The sequence below is a fragment of the Rattus norvegicus genome, chromosome 13, assembly GCF_036323735.1.
Source record: "Rattus norvegicus strain BN/NHsdMcwi chromosome 13, GRCr8, whole genome shotgun sequence".
NCBI classification, from domain to species: domain Eukaryota; kingdom Metazoa; phylum Chordata; class Mammalia; order Rodentia; family Muridae; genus Rattus; species Rattus norvegicus.
In genome coordinates, this window is record NC_086031.1 from 103,197,003 (window position 1) to 103,216,442 (window position 19,440).

Sequence of the window (19,440 nt, forward strand, 5' to 3'; positions counted from 1 at the left end):
GAAAAAGAAAACCTGGCTGTTCCCGTCCTTCATCCCCCACCCCCACACCCCCATGCTCCCAATCCCAACTTATTCTCCACTGAAAGCCTTTCTTCATGGGGACTGATTGCTTTCTCGGGGTGCTCTCTGGACTCCTCTAAGCTGTGTGTGCAGGCCTCTACTCAAAGAGACGCAGTGATGATAACCAGGCTCAGTTTCCCTATTAGAAACCACACGTTCGCCATCCAATACATCCCTCTGCTGTTGTTTTTAAGGGGTATTGTTGTGTTTTTAGATTTCTGTCTACATGTGTATAGGTGCAAAGCATTCATGCACTGACCACAGAGAACAGAGAGGGCGTTGGGACCCTTGGCGCTGGAGTGACAGATGGGGTTGTGGATAACCAAGTGCGGGTGCACTGCAAGAGCAAGCCAGCACGAGCAAGCCAGCACAAGCAAGCACTCTGTCACTGCCCAGCCACTTCTGCAGCCTTCCATTATGTTGTTAGGTATTATCCTGCCAGACAGTAACCTCATTATTATTCCATTATGGTTTCATTACGTAGGTTTTCTCATCAAATTGATTTCTCAGTGGGATGGAAATATATCCTCTATCTTCCTATTTTCAGTGTCCAACACAGAACCTGACACCCTGTAGACATTCTTGTCACAGGGGCCCCTTGGCAGCAGTTTGTCATTGCATAGTATATACATCCTCACCCTGCCTCACTTTGCTAAGCTCCTTACATTACTGACATTTAAGTTCGCCCAGGTATAGCCTAGAAGCCCCTTGGCTGTGCCTGGCCGTGTTTATAGATTGCCACAGTTACCTAGACTCTAGACTCTAGAATTTCTGGTTGTCTTAATCCATTTTGCATTGCTATAACAGAATACCTAAGACTGTAACTATAAACATCAAAACCTTATTTGGGCTGACTGTTGTAGAAATTGGGACTTTAAGAATAGGCTGTCAGCCTTTGTTTGGTTTCTGCTGAAGCTCTCCTGATGCTAGGCCATGGCAGGCCCAGCCTCCTGATCCCGCCCCATTGAAAATCTGTTACATGAACTCTGAGGAATCAGCAAGAACACAGTGCACTCACCTGCGTGAGAGCGTCTTTTTAAAAAGAGCAAGTCCGACTTGAGTTTCCCCAGGAAGCTAAGTTAGTGTTCTGACAATGTCCATTAAGAGGCAGAGAATCCACCAGTTTCCTAAGAGTCTGCCTCATAAATTCGCAGGTCAAGTTTACAAAGTGGACACAACCTGGACCTTTGAAAACACATAAAGCATTCTAGTGCAAGGCTAAAATATTAAAGACATTTAAATAACCAGAGACTGATGGATGGCAGTCAGAACCGTGCAGTGAACAGCAGACAGGACTGTGGAGTGAACAGCAGACAGGTCTGTGGAGTAGAGGAATAGACAGCACACAGAGCTGTGGAGACATGGAGAAAAAAGAACAGGATTCACCAGCATAGCCAGACTCACCTAACCTGATACCATGGGTGAGTGGCCTTGAACATCCACTTAAGATTTTTCAGGCACGGGGATAAGATTCCCAGGGTCTTATCTCTAAGGTCTTACAGCTCACCAATGCTCTAAGAGGGCAGAGATACTCAGAATGTAGTTAAAGTTATCGGAATGTGGTGAGTACCTCAGAATTTCTCCTTCAGAGAAGGCAGGTATATTGCCAGCTCCATGAAAGGCATGGAGTTATTACCTGGCGTCCTCATGGTGATGTCTGAACACATGAACAGCTCCCTGGGTTTCAGAAAATGCTGGGAGGTACTGCTGAGTTACCTACTACATAGTTAATTTTATTATTGAACAAAAAGAATGGGCAAATGTTAGTTTCTTGCTTCTTGTCGTATTCAATACATAAATATTGGAAACATATGGAAATATATACAGGGAAATGACTAAATGTAGCGTGGGTGGTTACTGTATATCGTCAGCCATTTGCAGCAAAGGAAGAGCGAGATGTAGACAAAAATCACTGACAGTTGATATTCCTGGTGACATAAAGACAGTAACTGTTCTGTACACTGTTGGGCTCTTCCAGTCCCAGAGCTCTTCTAAATCAATGGGCTGCCTTGTCAGGCTTCAGTGGGAGAGGATGTGTTTAGTCCTCTGTGACTTGATGTGTCGGAGAGGGTTGGTACCCATGGGGGCTTCTTCCCCTTCTCTGAGGATGAGAGGAGGGAACAATGGGGAGGGGCATGTGAGGAGAGACTGTAATCAGAACGTAAGGTGAATTTTAAAAAGCTAATCAAATACTTGAATTTTTATGAAAACAAGGACCACAGAAATTACAGAAGCAATTAATACCTAATATTTTAAAAATTATTTGCCAATTTTCTTGCAAAAATATGTAGAGAGCAACTGACCATTGGTGCCCAATCTCAACTCAGATATCTACAACATAACTCTCAGGCTCCAGCAACACTGCAGACAAATGGGGTGGAAGAGCACAAAGTGCTAGTGGACAAGGAAGAACGCTATGACACAGTGTCTGTCATATGTGACAGGACCAAAAAGTCTGCTGTGACATAGTGTCTGTCATATGTGACAGGGACACTATACCCACGAAATCTCAAAAAAAAAAATGGCTGCCTACATAAGACCTGAAGAATCACAGTCTTTGATTTGTAATACGGAAGGGGGAAATTCACAAGGCCGCATCCATAGATGCTGAGCTATGGGCAATCAACGGCTGCCAAGAAAGGGAGAATCAGATTTCTCCAGCTATGAGAATTTGTACTCATGTACAAAGTTCTTTTTTTAATTAAATATTTAAATATTATTTCCTAGTTTTCGAGGCACTGAAAACTATACAAAGCAAATGCCCTCTTCAGCCAGACTCCGTGTTCTGGGGAAACCTGTGGTGGGTGAGACATCTATATGTCCCCAGATAAGGTTGCCAATGAGCAGCATTGACAGAAAAAGAAACATGTTCACAGTGTCAAACTCATGTTGGAGAATGCCCACCTTTCTATGGTGGCAATAACATCATTTCGTCAGCCTGTAATATAGTCACATGGTTGCTAGGTAACTGCCTCTTGCCTATGACTGATTCCCATGGTTAATCATGCTACTTTGTGGCTGAAAGCCGAGGAACATAGCAGCTTCTGTCGGCAACCAGTCTTATATATGTTGCTTTAATCATGTTATGTCATGGATTAACCCCAAGGACTGAAGCGAGAGCTTCATGCTGAGCTATACCCCAATCGTGCAGATCAGCCTCAGTCTGTAAATCTTGATTTTTAAAGACATAGTCTATTGAAATTGCCCATTTTTTCTTTCTGTGCCTGCTCTGAGGGTTAAATCACAGGATTTCCTAACTTCTCCTTTTCTCCATTTTCTAATCTTGTAAGGTCTCAACCATCTGTCCAACTCACTGAAGTTGATTTTCTTTGAGTCCACCCTGGATCAGCTCTTGTCTCTAGACACTTCTCTCATGGGGCAACAGGGGCATTCAAAGACACTGCTTGAATTCTGTTCCCTAAAAGGTTTCCCATCATGCATTTTTGCAAGGCTAACCGGAGGGGAGCTCGTAATGCCACGGCTGTCTACACTGGTGGTGCTACTCTATTGTGTGGCACAAGAACAAAACTACTTATACCAATTGATGTGTGACAGGGAACTTTCTGGTATGCATTCAGGGAGAAGCAGCAATGTGGTGGGAGTAGAAACCTTACTAATTTGACCCAGCTGTTCATCCAAATAGCTTTTATGTCCTGCCCGCGCCCAGTTTTATATGCATTGTGCATATCTGCTGGTGGGTTTTCTCTGAATCCTTCAGAACATGGAGCATCCCACAATATCTGTCAACTCGTGAAACTATTCCAAATTCTCTGGAGTTTATCCTCAGATTCGCCCTTAGGAATTCACTCAGAATCTCTTTAACATACCTTTCTGCTGCAAATGTTTAAAGAACCATTAGATTTGCTGGACTATGAGGTTGTAGTGGCCAAGTAGTTGTAGTGGCAGCCTAGGACAGATACAGAGTCCCTGTTGCCCTGTGCTACAGTCAACCCTGGCAGGACACTCACTGTGGTTGTGATGTTCTCTGTATCCAAAGGACTATACTATGGTTGGAACTTAGTAAGGGCACGTTAGACACATCCATTTGTCCTTAGCCTTAGAGAAATGTCTTGATCTATTCTAGGTCAATATAGAAATTTCACTGAGGCATCAGCCATGGTAGTTTTGGGTTTCCCCCCTATAATCTTGCTGAATCCTGTGGACTGAGTCCTATTTGCATGATATCATCAACATATTGGATAAATGTGAAATGGTGTAGTGGTTTTCAGGACGTCCACCCTAAGGTTTGCAAAAGAAGTTTCTATCTACTATGAGTTTTAAATACCAAATATTTAAAATAACTGTAACTACAAGGAGTTATTATAATCTAAAAATTACAAAAATGGTAAATTTGCACCCACATACACATAAGACATGAAAGAAGGTGTAAATATAATTTTCATTTTTTTCTTTTGTTTGTAATTAAAGTTGTTATTTTCCTTAGACTTCCTATTTTAAGTTCAAGGTGTTATATATAAACTCCCTAGTAATTACAAGACAAAACGCTAAAGTAGATGTACAAAATATAGGCAAATGATCCAAAGAAGACTGTCAGGCAAAAAAAAAAAAAAAAAGGATGATAGAAAAAATTAAGTAGAAAAGAAACAAAAGCTTCCAAAAAAAATCAGAAAGAAAATTACATGTAGCAGGAAGAGGTAGTCTTAGTAATTTCCACTTAGCCTTCCCACTACATAAATTCAATCTATTTTTTTCTTCTTTTTCCCCCTCTCTCTTTTCCCTTTTTGTCTCTGCTGCCCTTTTGTCCCCTTCCCCCACAATAAACATCTCTCATGTGGAAAAAATAAATTCAATCTATTGCTAAATAATTCACATGGCAATCTTGTCAATTATTGAGCGTGAAGACCCAATTTCATATTCCCCAAGTCTACCTAGAGCTGGTAGTCCAGCCAGCCTAGCATGAACATACACAGGACAGAGAGACACTCTGCCTCAAGCAAGGATGAAGGCAAGCACAACACCAAAGACCAACCTCTGACCTCCACATGTCCATCATGCATGGACAATCTTGCATACACGTGGGAAAAGGAAATCTTGGCATTCACATTCAAAGCACAAGGACTTGTCTCTGGACATAGGAACCCCAAACAACATTGTCTTGCACCAGCTCTATGTTCCATAGCATAGTCAGCACTAATCTGATGCCTTCCTTACTGGGCTGAAGCTTTTCAGCTTTTCGAGATCTCATTTGTTGATTGTTGGTCTTGTTTCCTGAGCTAAACCAGATTCAGTAAGTTCTATGTGCTTGTAAGCCTGATACTCCCTACACTCCCTTAACAGTGGCAGGGTATCAGGTCTTGTAGCAGGCTTGGTCCATCTGGAATTGAGTTTTGTGCACAGCGTGAAACAGATGAGGACCTAGTTTTGTGTTTTCTACAGGTTGAAACCCAGTTTTTCCATCACCATCTATTCAAAATGCTGTGCTTTTCTTCAACTTGTAGTTTTGGCGTCTCTGTCAAAGATCACCTAACTGCAGTTGCACGGGCATCTGCGTCCTTGATCCTGTTTTTCTGTTTTTGCATCAGCACCATGCTGTTTGTGTTACTATGGCTCTAACGTATAATCTGAAATCAGATATAGAGGAGGGGCTAGAAAGAGAGCCAGGTGACTGAGAGGAGGGCTGTGATGGGCTGTTTTTGGGTAAATGGATGACACAGAAGTGACTGTTCAAGACCCCAGATGAACCTTAAGAATAGATCGTGTTCCTGTAGAAATATGTTGGTATCTTCCAGATTCTTATAAAGACAGTTTTTCCGTGTCAAAATCCAGACTTAAGCTGAAAGCTTGGGCAGAGAGGCTGACAATAAGAACTGAACCAGATCTTTGAACTGTGCCTGACCACAGATCTGTCTTTGACTGTGCCTCTTACAAATTGAAGGCAATGAGTTCTTTGGGATGAATTTCCTATGCAATCTCTGCTTCAAGGAGCCTGCCCTCTAACAAGGAAACATGATACACTTTCTTGAATCAAGACAGCACATGTCCACACACTGCATCTTCAAGCAAAGCAGTGAAGGCCTCTCCTGGATGTGCACGTTCACGATCCCATGTGCTCCCTCCTGAGGTCTTATTACTGAAGAGGAAGGGAGTTTTTAACCTGTGTAACATCATAACTACAGTATGTCTGTATAACAGAAGCTGGAGATTACTGCAAAGCACAACTTCTTTTTCCTTGAAGATCTACTTGCTGGGTTAGGGATGTGGCCATGCACAAGGACCCATAATTGATCCCAACACGAACTAAAAACAAAAGTTGCTAAATATTTTTAGTAAGTCATTGTATTCTATATTCTAGGATATCTATTTTTTGAAGCTGTAAACAATTTTATTGTATCTCACCATGCATAGTGACAAGCATATCTTAAAAAATTTAAAGGATAATGGTAAAGATATGAAGATCTGATGTTGATGAGTGTGCAAACGTGTGCACATCATTCTACAGTACTCCCATGGAGGTTGGAGCAAAGCTTTGGTAGTCACCTGTCTCCCTCCACTTTATGTGGGTTCCAGAGCTTGAACTCAGGACAGCAGCCCACTACTACTTTTACCCACTAAGCCATCTTGCTGGCCCATGCAAACATTTCTTCTGTTGTGAAACTACAGCATGGTTTGGTTCTTACATACAAATAATTTCAGGTTCATAAATGAATTTCAACCCCAAATTTTAGACAAGCTTAAAGTAAGAAGCAAATTTCTGATTCCATCTCTGCCTTACTGTCTTTTAAATCTTGAAAGGCTGACATCGTGTTGGAACAATTAGCAATTAGAACTTACTAAGGAGGATTCGTTTTAGAAGAAGCGGGGCCACCCACCCATCTCCAAAAGTTTTAACCCAGAATTGCTCCTGTCTAAAGGAAATACAGAAACAAAGAGCGGAGCAGAGACTGAAGGAAAGGCCACCCAGAGCCTGCCCTCCCTGAGGATCCATCTAACATGTAGACACCAAACCCAGACAATATTGCTGATGCCAAACATTGCTTGCTGACAGGAGCCTGATATAGCTGTCTCCTGAGAGGCTTTGCCAGATCCTCACCTATATAGATGTGGATGCTCGAAGCCAACCATCGGACTGATCACAGGGACCACAATGGAGGAGTTAGTAGAAGAACTGAAGGAGCTGAAGGGGCCTTATCTGATATCAATAAGAGGGGAGGCCTTTGGTCCTGTGAAAGCTTGATGCCCCAGTGTAGAGGAATGCTAGGGAGGTGAGGCAGGAGTAGGTGGGTGGGGGAGCTCCCTCACAGAAGCATGGTAAGGGGGGATAGAATAGGGTTTTGTTAGGGGGAACTGGGAAAGGGGATAACATTTGAAATGTAAATAAATAAAATATCCAATTAAAAAAAGAAAACTATTAACTAGCTCCAATTAATCAGGTTACTTTGTTTCTGTTAATGTTGTAATTTTTTTTTTTTTTTTGGTTCTTTTTTTCGGAGCTGGGGACCGAACCCAGGGCCTTGCACTTAATGTTGTAATTTTAAGACACAATAAATTAAACACTGTAAAAGGTTCTAAAACATGTTCAGATGTTTAACACAGTTACTTTTTTTAAAAAAGCAGTTAAGGTGGAAAGTCCTGCCGAGTACAGACCTAGGATACAGAAGCAAGGGCCCTTTGGAAGGCAGGTGGGGATGCCTGGGTTCCTGACTGTGTCTTTACTTTACCTTGTGCTCTTTATGCCGTCTCTTTAATGTCAAATGGAAGAAACTACATACTCTATGTAGGCTGTCAGAAAGGAGCCGTAGTGAAGTAATTTCATATTGAGACACCGTGCCAATAATGAATGATCTTTCGAAGAATGTTTTTGTCAACAGGAAACTGGAGTCAAAAATGAATAATTGTCTAGTTATTAATCCTGTTTTTCAGGCAGTCAGCTTCCTTTTGTGGTTGAATACTCTCAGCAGTTTGCTGAATATTAAGCTAAGTTTTCAGTTAGCCACTTACGATTCAACACTCGAGTGGTAGAAACACTGGCTTTAGATAAACCTATTTGCATGCCTGCTTCAAGAGCTTGATTACGATGGACTGACAAACCTATAGTGAGTATTCATCACACGTGTAGTTTACAATCATCAAAAGATATCGTGTAACACTTCTATCATGCAAAAAAGATGTTCACCTAGCCTCTGTGTTGGTAACCTCTATTTTCACCCAAATACCAGGTATGCTTCATTAATATTTATTCCTTTTGATAGCTCAGTAATAGCCCATTGTTGGGCTAGACCACATTTTCTTTATCTATGCATCCTCTGGTGGACACTTTGCTTGTTTATGCATCTTTAAAGCAACAGTTCTGTTATAGATCTGATTGTATTCAGTGTGAACACATTTTTGTTCTTCACAGCTGAGTAGAAGTGATAGGACAGATATTCACTAACCACTTGGGCTTCTGAGAAGCGACACATTGTCCCCTTGGGCTTCTGAGAAGCGACACATTACATCTCAGACACTGCCTCTCACTCTGCAACTTGAGTACTCTGTATGTCAGGAAGACTTATGCTCCCATTGCGTACCTCTTGTGGTTAGATTACTTGAACATGTTAGATTGCTTGTGGTTGAAAACATGAACATTTTACCTACATGTCCCTCTCTTCAACGTACTCCTATTTGGGTCTCACGACCTTTCTTGGACCTGTATTTGCCAGATATGTTTTTCATAGTGTTTGGGGAGCCTTCAGCAAGTTATTCCTTCATGTATCCCCTAACTCTGGGGCTCCCCTGGGCATGTCTTTTGCTGTTTTGTAAACCTCTGAGGCTTTGTTCATTTTATTTTTCTATTCAGCTAAATACTGATTTATCTTCCAGTTCCCATGTGCTAGAATAGAACTGCTGCTATGGACAGTTACTACATATCCCAACTGTGAAGTTCAGTTTGTTCTTTGGTAGTTGCTACTTCCTTACTGAGTTACTTGGATGAGTTATTGTCACAATACTTTCCTTTAATCCTTTAAACACAGCTTGGCTCATTCTCTGCCTGTAGCTAGAATAACTGCTTTTAAGTCACTGCTATATCTTGGACTAGCCTCTCTTGAACTCTCTTTTCTATCTGTTTGATTCTTTTATTTTCTGAGTCCTGGCCACATTATCTCTTTTTTCTGTCATTAATTCTGTTAAAACCTGGGGATTTTAGAACTATATATTGTTACATTAATTAATAAAAAGGCCACCATGGTACCTCTGGTGGGCAGGCTGGCTGGCCTGGCCTGTTCTCAGCTTGGCAGACTCTCTGACCTGGAGATCTGAAATCTTTCCACTTGACTTACTACGTTCCTATAGCCAGTTGCTGCCATGCCAGCCCCACGCATCCAAATCCACATGGCTAGTTTGCGCTTCTCGCAAACCCACGCTTTGCCTCTCTGTACCTTTCTCTCTGGATCCCAGCTAAGTCGAGGCATGAAGGAAAACACCACACAATCTTAATTTAGAACCAACAGGTAGCACATCAATCGCTGGGCACATCAACTATCATCCTAATTTGTAAGCTATTCTAAGTTATCTAAACCGGGGGGCCTCTTGTTTGCTACATCTTGTCTTCTAAGCTCCCCCTGTCCAAAAGCAAGTCACCTTTTCCCACCTCTTCTCCTCCCCTCTCCAACCCAGAAGTCCTGCCTACTCCTCGCCCAGTGATTGGTCCCCTGACATGATTATTCATTATGGGAAGGTTCTGCTACAATGTATTATCCACATTCTCATTTCTTTGTTGGTTTCTGATGCAGAGAAGGGTTGCGTCTTGCCTGCTTCCCTTTTTCCTTTAGGTGAGAAGAGTTTTGGGCACAGCCAAGATGAACATCCTAAGGTAGCTATGGTTCAGGAACAGCTCTAACAAAGCAGTCTTCCGCTGTTGGGCCGCCTGTGTACTCTGCCTCGGTCTCACTCCTACAGGTTCATAGACCCTTAGGTGTTCTTAAGCCACATACTAATTTCTTTTTTAATTTTGCCACATACGAAAGCATCTAACATATTTTTAATTTTCTAAACAACCTACTGTGATAATGTAACAAAAAGTACTATAAATGATTCAAAAATTTATCTGTCAATAATTTGGTCAGTTGTTTACCAACATAGAGTGTTTTACAACCTACCTGTATAGTTAGTTTGTAGCCAATGTAGATATTTCTAAATTTTTGCAATTACATACCATGCAACTAAAAATATTTTTTGTGTCTCTCTTCATATGACTGTACAGATGAATCTTTAACGGATAAATCTGAAATGCTGCTTAGTCAATGGGTTTGAACAACTTCAACTTTGCAATTCCATGGATATCCCTGCTGTCTGTGTTACATGAGTTGTGGAAATTACTAAGTTATTGGCCCAGTGCTCATGGTTTAGCTTTGTTGGCATTACTGTTGCAGAGAGTATAGATGGTCCATGGAATTATGTTGGACTCTCTGGACTGAACTGAGAATAACAAAGTATCCAGCGGAAGTGGGCTCCAGCAGGTGGTGAACGAGAGGAAGCGAGCACTCTACAGCGTCCTCTCTGGGCAGAGTTCTCCACTGAAGGAAGCTGACAACGTCATGTAAGCCTTTTGAGATTCTTTTTCTTTGATTTGTATCATAAAAAATGTATTCCTCATAGGTCAGCTTGAGATGGGAGTGAATTGAAAATATACTCAGGGTTTTGAGGGAGAATGCAGTTCGAGAAGACCTGGATTGAGGGGAAGAATTGCCTACCTTCTCCAGGGTCACTATCTCAGCAGCATCAAGGCAGAGAAAGCACCCTGACTTCTCGGTCCACCTTCCAGTCCCAGCTGTGGGAATAGCTCGCACCATTCCCTTTAGATACTACATAGGTGATGCCAAAACTTAGGTTCTAAGGCTACTATTGTTTCCATTTAAGGGGATATTTGAAACATGCTAAAGTTAGAAGGCATTAAGCAATTAGAAGAAAGTCTAAGTCATATTGCCAGTAGGCAAAACAAGAAATCAGATCATTAGAAGGACAGCATAGCCCGACCACACACACACACACACACACACACACACACACACACACACACACACACACACACGCTGAAAGGGAGAAGGATCAAGGAGGGATGGAGGGAGCTGTGGAGATGGAGAAAGGAGAGGGAGAGAGATCAATAGATCAACCAACTGATCAACTGAAAGTTCGATTGTTTGAAGGAGTAGATTGGCAATGCCAGCAATACGGGTGAGAGGCAGTGCTGTGGGCATCAGGACAACTCTGTACCCAAGCTGAAAAGCTTTGTTGTAAGGGCTTCTTGTGATAGTCTTGAGATGTCTTTCTCTAGGGAAACTCAGTCTTTGCCAGAGTGTCTCAAACTAATTGAGGTCATACAACAAGATGGGACGTACTTAAATTTGTTCAATATCACATCTAAAACGTTACCTGTACCGTAACATCTAGAGGGTGCTTGTCCAAGCCACTGGGGACCATCCTTGATAAACTGACTCATAAAATTAGTCACTGCGGCTTCCATTCCAGCACTGATGTGTTAATCACGAAGTCTCATCAGCTCATGCCCAAAATGATTAAAACAGACACTCCCACACCCTCAGTTCCTCTCTGTTCCTCAGTTCACCTCACTAATGGGGATTCCCAATGTCCTAAGAATCCCTGACCTTGGAGCTTCTGCGTGGTGAGACCGTCTGGCCGACCACTTCGGCAGGCTGCTGCCTACTTTCTCACTGTGCCGAGCTTTTCCACGTGACCAGTGCAGTATCTGCTGCTCACATCCTAGCTGCGATATAAGCTCTTAATCTAATTCTCTCCCCATTACAGCCCATTTGGGTTACGTCTACGCCGGTTTCCGATGATGAGCTCACATCTCCACAGTATCGACACCATCGATCACCAGGTGAAGTTAGGGTGTCTCTATTTGTTTCATAAATGTCAACGTTATCATCTCGGTCAAATTACAAGGCGTTGAACTTAGCAATAGTCAGCGTCAGTTAGGGGCTTCATCGAGGACATATTTGATCCCTGGAATTGGGATTTGGAGGTCTGCCTGAGCTGCACCGAAAGATCTTGCCTCAAAACCACAAAGTTGAACAAATCAACAAGAAAAGCCAGACAAATGTCCTAAGGCATTTCACAACTTGAATTTACTTGGTCCACAACAAGCTTGAGCGTACTCTAGGCTCAACCTTCACCCAACCCAAGCAGAGCCCTGGAGGGACTCTATCTACCTAGACTCTTAAAGCCCCGGACCTCCCTGCATGTGTGGGATTGAGTGTGGGTGTGCATGGGCTTAGCTGTGCATGTTGAGGTCAAAGGTGATTGTCCGGCATCTTCTTCCATTGCTCATTTAGCCCCTAGGACTGGCCCCCTTCTAACTCTCAATGCTGGGGTCACAGGCACATGCTACCACACCCAGCTTTTACATGGGTTTTGGGGTCACAGGCACATGCTACCACGCCCAGGTTTTAAGGATATGGGTGCAGGCCATCAAGACCCCACATGATGATTATACAGCAAACACTTCATCCACTGAGCCTTTCTCCCCAGACCAAAACCCATATTTTTAAACAAGCTCTGCAGGTGACTTTGATTGCGTGAATCAGAACACTGACACTCAGTAGTTACTGCATACGCAGAAGGACCATCCTGTGTAGTGCTCTCACAGTTTGAGAGCATTTACCCTTCACTCCCTCACTGTCCCCGTGATCTTTGCCCTGCAGGCCTCTCTCCCCCATTTAGTCCTTGCTTCTTGCTTGTTTCTCGACTGTCTCCCAGGCCTCCCAACAGGAACCCCTGATATTGCCTCCGTCCAGTGTCTGGGCTTCAGATCTGCAGGGTTGATTGTGCTGGGTAGGCACAGCACGCCTTGTCTGTTTTTCCCTGGCCCAGGATGATGTTCGAATTCCTAACAGGGACTCCAAGGTGATTGATTCAGGGTCTACTGCTTGTCTTCCTTCCCAGCCTAGGCTTCCTCCACCGTCCCTTCCATACTCAACAGCTGGCTCAACGCAGCCCCATCTCCTTGTGCTGCCTCTGCATGCCCTTGGCAGACACAGTGCCCTCTCTCACAGTCATACTTATTGACCTGATACTCTCTAGGCGGTTTGAGACATTATGATACTGTATAGGCCAGGCATTTAAGGGACTATGCATGGACCCCGCTACTAAAATGAGCTGTTCTTTTGAACCTAATAATCTTACAGGAAGATTGACAAAATCTCACCTAATAACAGCTTCTTTGGTGGGGTGACTTAGTATTTTCTAGACCTGGACTAAGAATTTTTCATGTATCATCTTTGCAACGATGTTGCAAGGTGCAGGGCTGGCATCTAGACCACTGGGATCTGGAGCCCATAGCATGAGGTACTAGGTGCTGTTTGTTACATTGTCGAGAGGGTTGAAAGAAACCTTGTTAATCACTGGCGGTACAGCCTCCTGAAGATAGTTATGTAAATGTAAATGTTTCCTTCTGCACTTCCACACGCTGTGCTGGGATTGGATACTGTGTGTATTATGTGTGTTGGAGAAAGAGGGGGAAGTGGGAAGAGTGAGGGGGAGGGGAGGGGAGAGGAGGAGGAGGAGGAGGAGGAGGAGGAAGAGGAGGAGGAGGAGGAGGGAGGGAGGGAGGGAGGGAGGGAGGGAGAGAGAGAGAGAGAGAGAGAGAGAGAGAGAGAGAGAGAGAGAGAGAATATGAGAATTCACAGTAGTGCATACCAATAGAAGCCCGAAGAGAGTGCTGGATTCCCTGGATCTGGAAACACAGGCGGTTGGTTTCGAACCTCCTGATGGCAGTGCTGGAAGCTTGTTTGCCAGCACTAACTGCTGTGCTACCCTCTCCAGCTCATGCTCACGTTTATTTTTACAGCAACAATAATGAAGAAACCGCGTGGTAGGAACAGAATAAATCTCAGAATTTCCTGCTCCTCTGCCATGACTCCACCACCAGCTCTCACCAACACTGTCAGGGCTGAGTTGAAATCTTGGCTCTGAGCTTCTGCTTGGCTCCTCGCTTTCGGGAAAGTTATGTAACCCCTTTCTCAACTCCCCCACCGGTAAAATGGAAAATGCAACCACCTGTACATCAGGGCTAAGGCTTAACAAATGATTTGAGGAGGAAAATGACACACTTAGGTTTGTATTTCAAGGTTAATGAATACCAGCAACTCTGTGTACTTCCAACAGGCTATTGATCCCATGATTCCCACGTTGTGCCAAGGGCCAGCTGCCATATGAAGAGGGACCTAAGACAAGAATGGGAACGGCAGTGCTGATTCCATAACGACTCAGAGTCAGGAGGAGATGCAAGCTATCAGTTCTGGTACCCGACCCAGGTTTTTTATTGACCAAAGTTATATCATCAAAGCTTTGATCATTATTGGTAATATTTTTAGAAATTTTAAGGTTTACATAAATTCTATGAATCCCACCCAGGTCATTAGTTCCAACCTCTGCTTCCTTAAAACAGAAACTAAGCACAAAGCAGAGCACACTTCCTCATAGGTTTGCACAGTTTGTCCTTCACCCGGGCACAGCTCTTGTGGTTTCCCCGCAGAGCAGACAGAAGTCTTTAGTGACTGTTTTCATGTAAGAACAGAAACGTGACAGACTAAGGCTAAATTAATTTCTTACAAGGTTTTAAAATTTATGCAAGTAAAGCACCTAGCTCTCTCTGCTCTCTCTCTAGACATTGTTATCTCTAATCCTGCAAGTAGCTAGGAGGACAAGGTACCAACTTTTTGTGTGCTTATAGGTCACTTTTTAATTCTCTAATCTTTCTTTCTTCATCCTAGAAATTCCATAGCCTCATGTCCTCTCTTCTAATACTGTTTATTCCTAAATCGTGTACAAGCCTTCCTCCTATAAGATAAACCCATCTATCATTCACTTATATTTTATCTATCCCTGCCTTTTCTTTGGACCACTTTAACTCTCTCTGTTGATGTCCCCAAGTTCACCCTTGCTGATTAATGCAGCAGTCATTGGGCCAGAGGGTACGTGGGTCTCCTCATGACTGCAAATTCAAGGCCAAGTCTGGCAATGCACTCTTTCTACAAAGACCATGTAGGCTTTTATGGCCTGGTGGTAATGTTGTCTAGATCCTTTCCCGTGGCCCTAAAGGCCAAGAGGAAGGTCTGTTCCTTGTCCTCCCCAGCCTCATGACTGCCCCCATTCCTCATTCCTGAGAATCGCATCTGTTTCATTTACTGTGGTGTGAATAGCTCTGAGTAATGGAGGAAGTATATTCCCGGAAAGGAGGATTGAAAAGAGAGTTGTAAAGACAGCAGATCAGCTTCAGGGCAACAGCATCCAACAGCACACGTGGGAATCATGGGATCAATGGCCTGGTGACACTCCAGGGGCGGGAACTGTGCTACACCTCCCCTTATGCAGCCATGTTGGACCCATGCTTAGACCACAGCTGTCTAAGGCAACATGTGTCGATGAGCTAGACTTCAGCACTAGCAGCAGATATGGGGAGTCCTCCTGAATACCTAGTATCTAGTATATGTCGTATCTGAAGTGCTACAGCCCCACAGCTCATGATTCAAGACGGGAGGCTCGCTCTCAAAAACTCTAGCTGAATTTTGACTTTGACAGACAGCCATAAGTGTTGAAACTATTTCCAATTATAATTCTCCGTTAATTACGATCACTTTCTCTGCCTCGATGTAATGAATGAAGGTTATAATGAATTTCTTATAAAAAAGTGTCTACGACTCTGAAAGGATGAAGCCGTCTAGTGGAATGACAACATGTACAGTATAAAATTTTATACTCTTTGGGTCTAAGGAGATGTATCAGGTGGTAAAGACCTTGGCATGCAAGCAAGAGGACTGAGTCCAATTCCCAGAACCCATGAACACATCTGGGTGCCGTGTCATATGTCAGCATGCCAAGCACTGGGAAGGCACAGAGAAACAGACCCTTGGAGCTCACTGGTCATCCGGCATAACAGGATTTGTAAGTTCCAGGTTCAGTGAGTGCCCTCATCTCAAGAAGTCAAGAGGAGAGCCTTAAAAGGGGGAACAAAATATTCATAGGAGGGAATATGGAGGCAAAGTTTGGAGCAGAGGCTGAAGGAATGGCCATCCAGAGCCTGCCCCACATGGGTATACAGCCCATATATATACAGCCACCAAAACTAGATAAGATTGATGAAGCTAAGAGGTGCATACTGACAGGAGCCTGATATAGCTGTCTCCTGAGAAGCTCGGCCAGAGCATGTCAAATACAGAGGCGAACTCTAGCAGCAAATCACTGAACTGAGAACAGGACTCCGATTGGAGGAATTAGAGAAAGGATTGAAAGAGCTGAAGGGGCTCACAACCCCATAAGAACAACAAAATGCCAACCAACCAGAGCTTCCAGGGACTAAACCACTACCCAATGACTATACATGGACAGACCCATGGCTCCAGCTGCATATGTAGCAGAGGATGGCCTTGTTGGGCACCAATGGGAGGATAAGCCCTTGGTCCTGCCAAGGCTGAACCCCCCCCATCCCCCCAGTGTAGGGGAATGTCAGGGGTGGGAAGTGGGGTAGTTGGGGAGTGTGAACACTCTTATAGAAGAAGGAAAGAGGGATGGTATAGGGGGCTTATGGATGGGAAACCAGAAAGGGGAATAACATTTGAGATATCCCATTAAAAAAAAAAAAAAGAGCCACTAAGGAGGACCTCTGCCATCATTCTCTACATACACCATGCGCATGCTCACATGCATGAACACATGGGCACATAGGCGACAAATGCTCACATATGTGGTATGTGTGTGCACGTCGTAACTCTGTGTGTAATATGTGTGCACATTGTGATTCTGGTGCATGTGTGGACGAAGGAGTTTAAGCACTCTCAAGGAAACATTATAAATGGAGAGTTGTGACAGAGTCCAGGTTTGCTTAAACACAATGCAGAAGTAATGTGTTTTATAGAAAACATGGAAGTGACCTGCAGAGGTAAACATACGTGACTAAAAGGTGCTGCCAAGGAGCAGCCTTAGAAAGCTCCCGAATCTCTAAGACCAAGGATGTTGGCATTGCACAGCTAGGGCTTCTGTGATTTTTCTGTTTCTACGTGTTCTCATAGAGCGCCTGGGAGACAGTAGCCTACAGGGAAACACCTCTGTACACCAGAAGCAAAGCTCCCCACCTGACAAAGACCCTTGTGATGATTAATCTTGATTGTCAAGTGCTTTCCATGATGGCGTGAAATGGGGTGGGCTAAACTCCCAGATGTTAGCCAATTTTACCGACAGCATGAGACAATTTACACTGAGGGTTATAGAGAGTTGCCTGAGTAAATTAAACAACAGAACAAGCCGCACGTGACAAAAGTGTGTCTTTCCCATAGAAGCACATAAACAAGTAACAATCACTATCATAATGAACTGGAAGTAAACTCATTCCTCTACCCGCTACACCCGGGAGGGTCACGAAAGCATAACCTAAGACCATCTGTGTTCTGAAGAAACTAAGGTCAAAAGGCTCATGTCTTGTTTTCTTGGAGTTTCTTGCAAGCACTCGGAAGTCTCACAGGACTCCATTCCTGGATCGTGTTCTGAAAGTCAACATGATGGATTTAGAACTGGGAGACACACCTCTGGGCATGGCTGTGAGGTGTTTCCAGAGAAGACAAACTGGGATGGGGATAACAGTCCTGAACAAGAAAGGGAGGCGAGCTAAACACCAGAGTTCACATCCCTCAGCTTCCTGACTACGGACGGACACCAGGCCACCAGCTGCCTCATGCTCCTCTCGCCAAGACGGAACCAAACTGAACCCTTCCCTTCTTCCTTACACTGGCTTTTATGAGGCATTTTGTCCCAGCAAAGATAAGAGTTATTAATGCAGTCCTGGACCTGGAACAATGGCTGAGGGGACCCATCCCACACTGGAACTCTGCCACCTCAACCAGATGAGCACATTTGAAACTTGTAGAGTTCTAAAAGTTACCTCTTGACATAAAAATCTAATATCTATTAAAAGAACATTCTGCAACAACCATTAAAATAATCTAAAATGAGGCACTTAAGCCTGTGAGTATGGCTTAATAATTCTCTCAAGATTAAACTGGCTTGGTTTTGTAATTTAATGCTATTTTTGAAATATAATTTTCAGTAGATAAAAAAAATTCCATATGCTTAACTTTGAATATTGAGCTCCTCTGTTCAGTGAAATTACTTCTCTTAATTACTGTGTTACAAATTGGTGTCGTATGCTAATTTATCAAGCTAATGGGGAAATTAATAAATATTAAGTAATCAATGATACAGACTGCAAAAGAGAGCATATGACTTCAAGTACGTGAAAGTGAGACAGCGAGGGACGTGTGATAGAACTGCCTTGTCCTGTGAGTGTTGCGATGTGGTGATGTGGTATTAACCCATCTTAATATGGTTGAGGTTTATCTTCTGAATTAGTAATATATTCACACATGTATAATTTATTTATAGACGGAAACCGGAGCAGTGGTCTAAGAGGGGAGGAGAAAACTCTCTTCTGTGTAGACTGCCAGCTTCAGAATCGAAGCTGGGGCCGTGGGAAATTCTCAAAGGGTTCACGTTGGCTCTGTCATGGCAGCAAGCAGAACACAAGGCAGACAAAGGCGAGCTTATAGGAACAGAAGAGCAGTGGTCTCGACACGTAGTCAACCAGCATTTGTGGCATTTCAGCTGCCTTCCTTGCCTAATGCTCATCACGCTCACAATTAAAATAGTTTATTACGTGTGTGCATGTGTGTGTGTGTGTGTGTGTACGTGTGTGTCATGTGCATGAGTGTCTTCAAAGGCTAGAAGGCGGCTTCATTAAACATAGTCCGTGTTTAGGGTATGACCTGAAGACTCATGTCTGTTCAGTTTTGTTAAAGGTGAAATCCAGACATCTATGTTAGCGTTTGTATTGTGGTAGCAATGGTAGACAGCACGTTTGCTCCCGTGCGAAGATCCTAACACACATGTGAACCCAGTCTAGGGTCTACATCACAGCCATTAAAAGGTAGAGTATCGAACTCAGTGGATCCTGTGGGGGACAGCTTAACACAAAACAGAAGGAACAATGGACCGAGTATATGACTGTGAGCTTAAAACAGTCAAACTTGTGTTAAGTAAGACATCGAAGAACCCAGAACATAGGCTCGGGTGCTAGGTCTCAAGGAATGAATACTGTGACAATGAAGGAAAGAGGAATGGGAATGGGTGCGAGTCAGGAATAAACCGTTCTGAGCAGTGTCGGAGCAAATCCAACCAGTCCACCAACGTCTGCGTTTGACCACAGAGGAGCATGGGATCGTCCAGGAATTCCCATGTGTCACAGGGTAAGGCTGGCCAGGAAGGTCTTCTCGTGGGGACTCCTTCCAAATATGAGCCTAGGGGAGGCAGAGGCTTGCAGACCCAGAGGAAGCACACTCAAGATTCTCTGAGCTGGAGCCTAATATTCCAGAA

General features: G+C 43.6%; 1 long non-coding RNA gene across 1 annotated transcript in view; it reads right to left on the bottom strand.

Annotated features, from left to right (window-relative positions):
• The window catches only part of LOC102548648 (uncharacterized), a 45,491-nt gene that overhangs the window by 19,251 nt on the left and 6,800 nt on the right, over nucleotides 1-19,440 (bottom strand). The window lies entirely within an intron of this gene.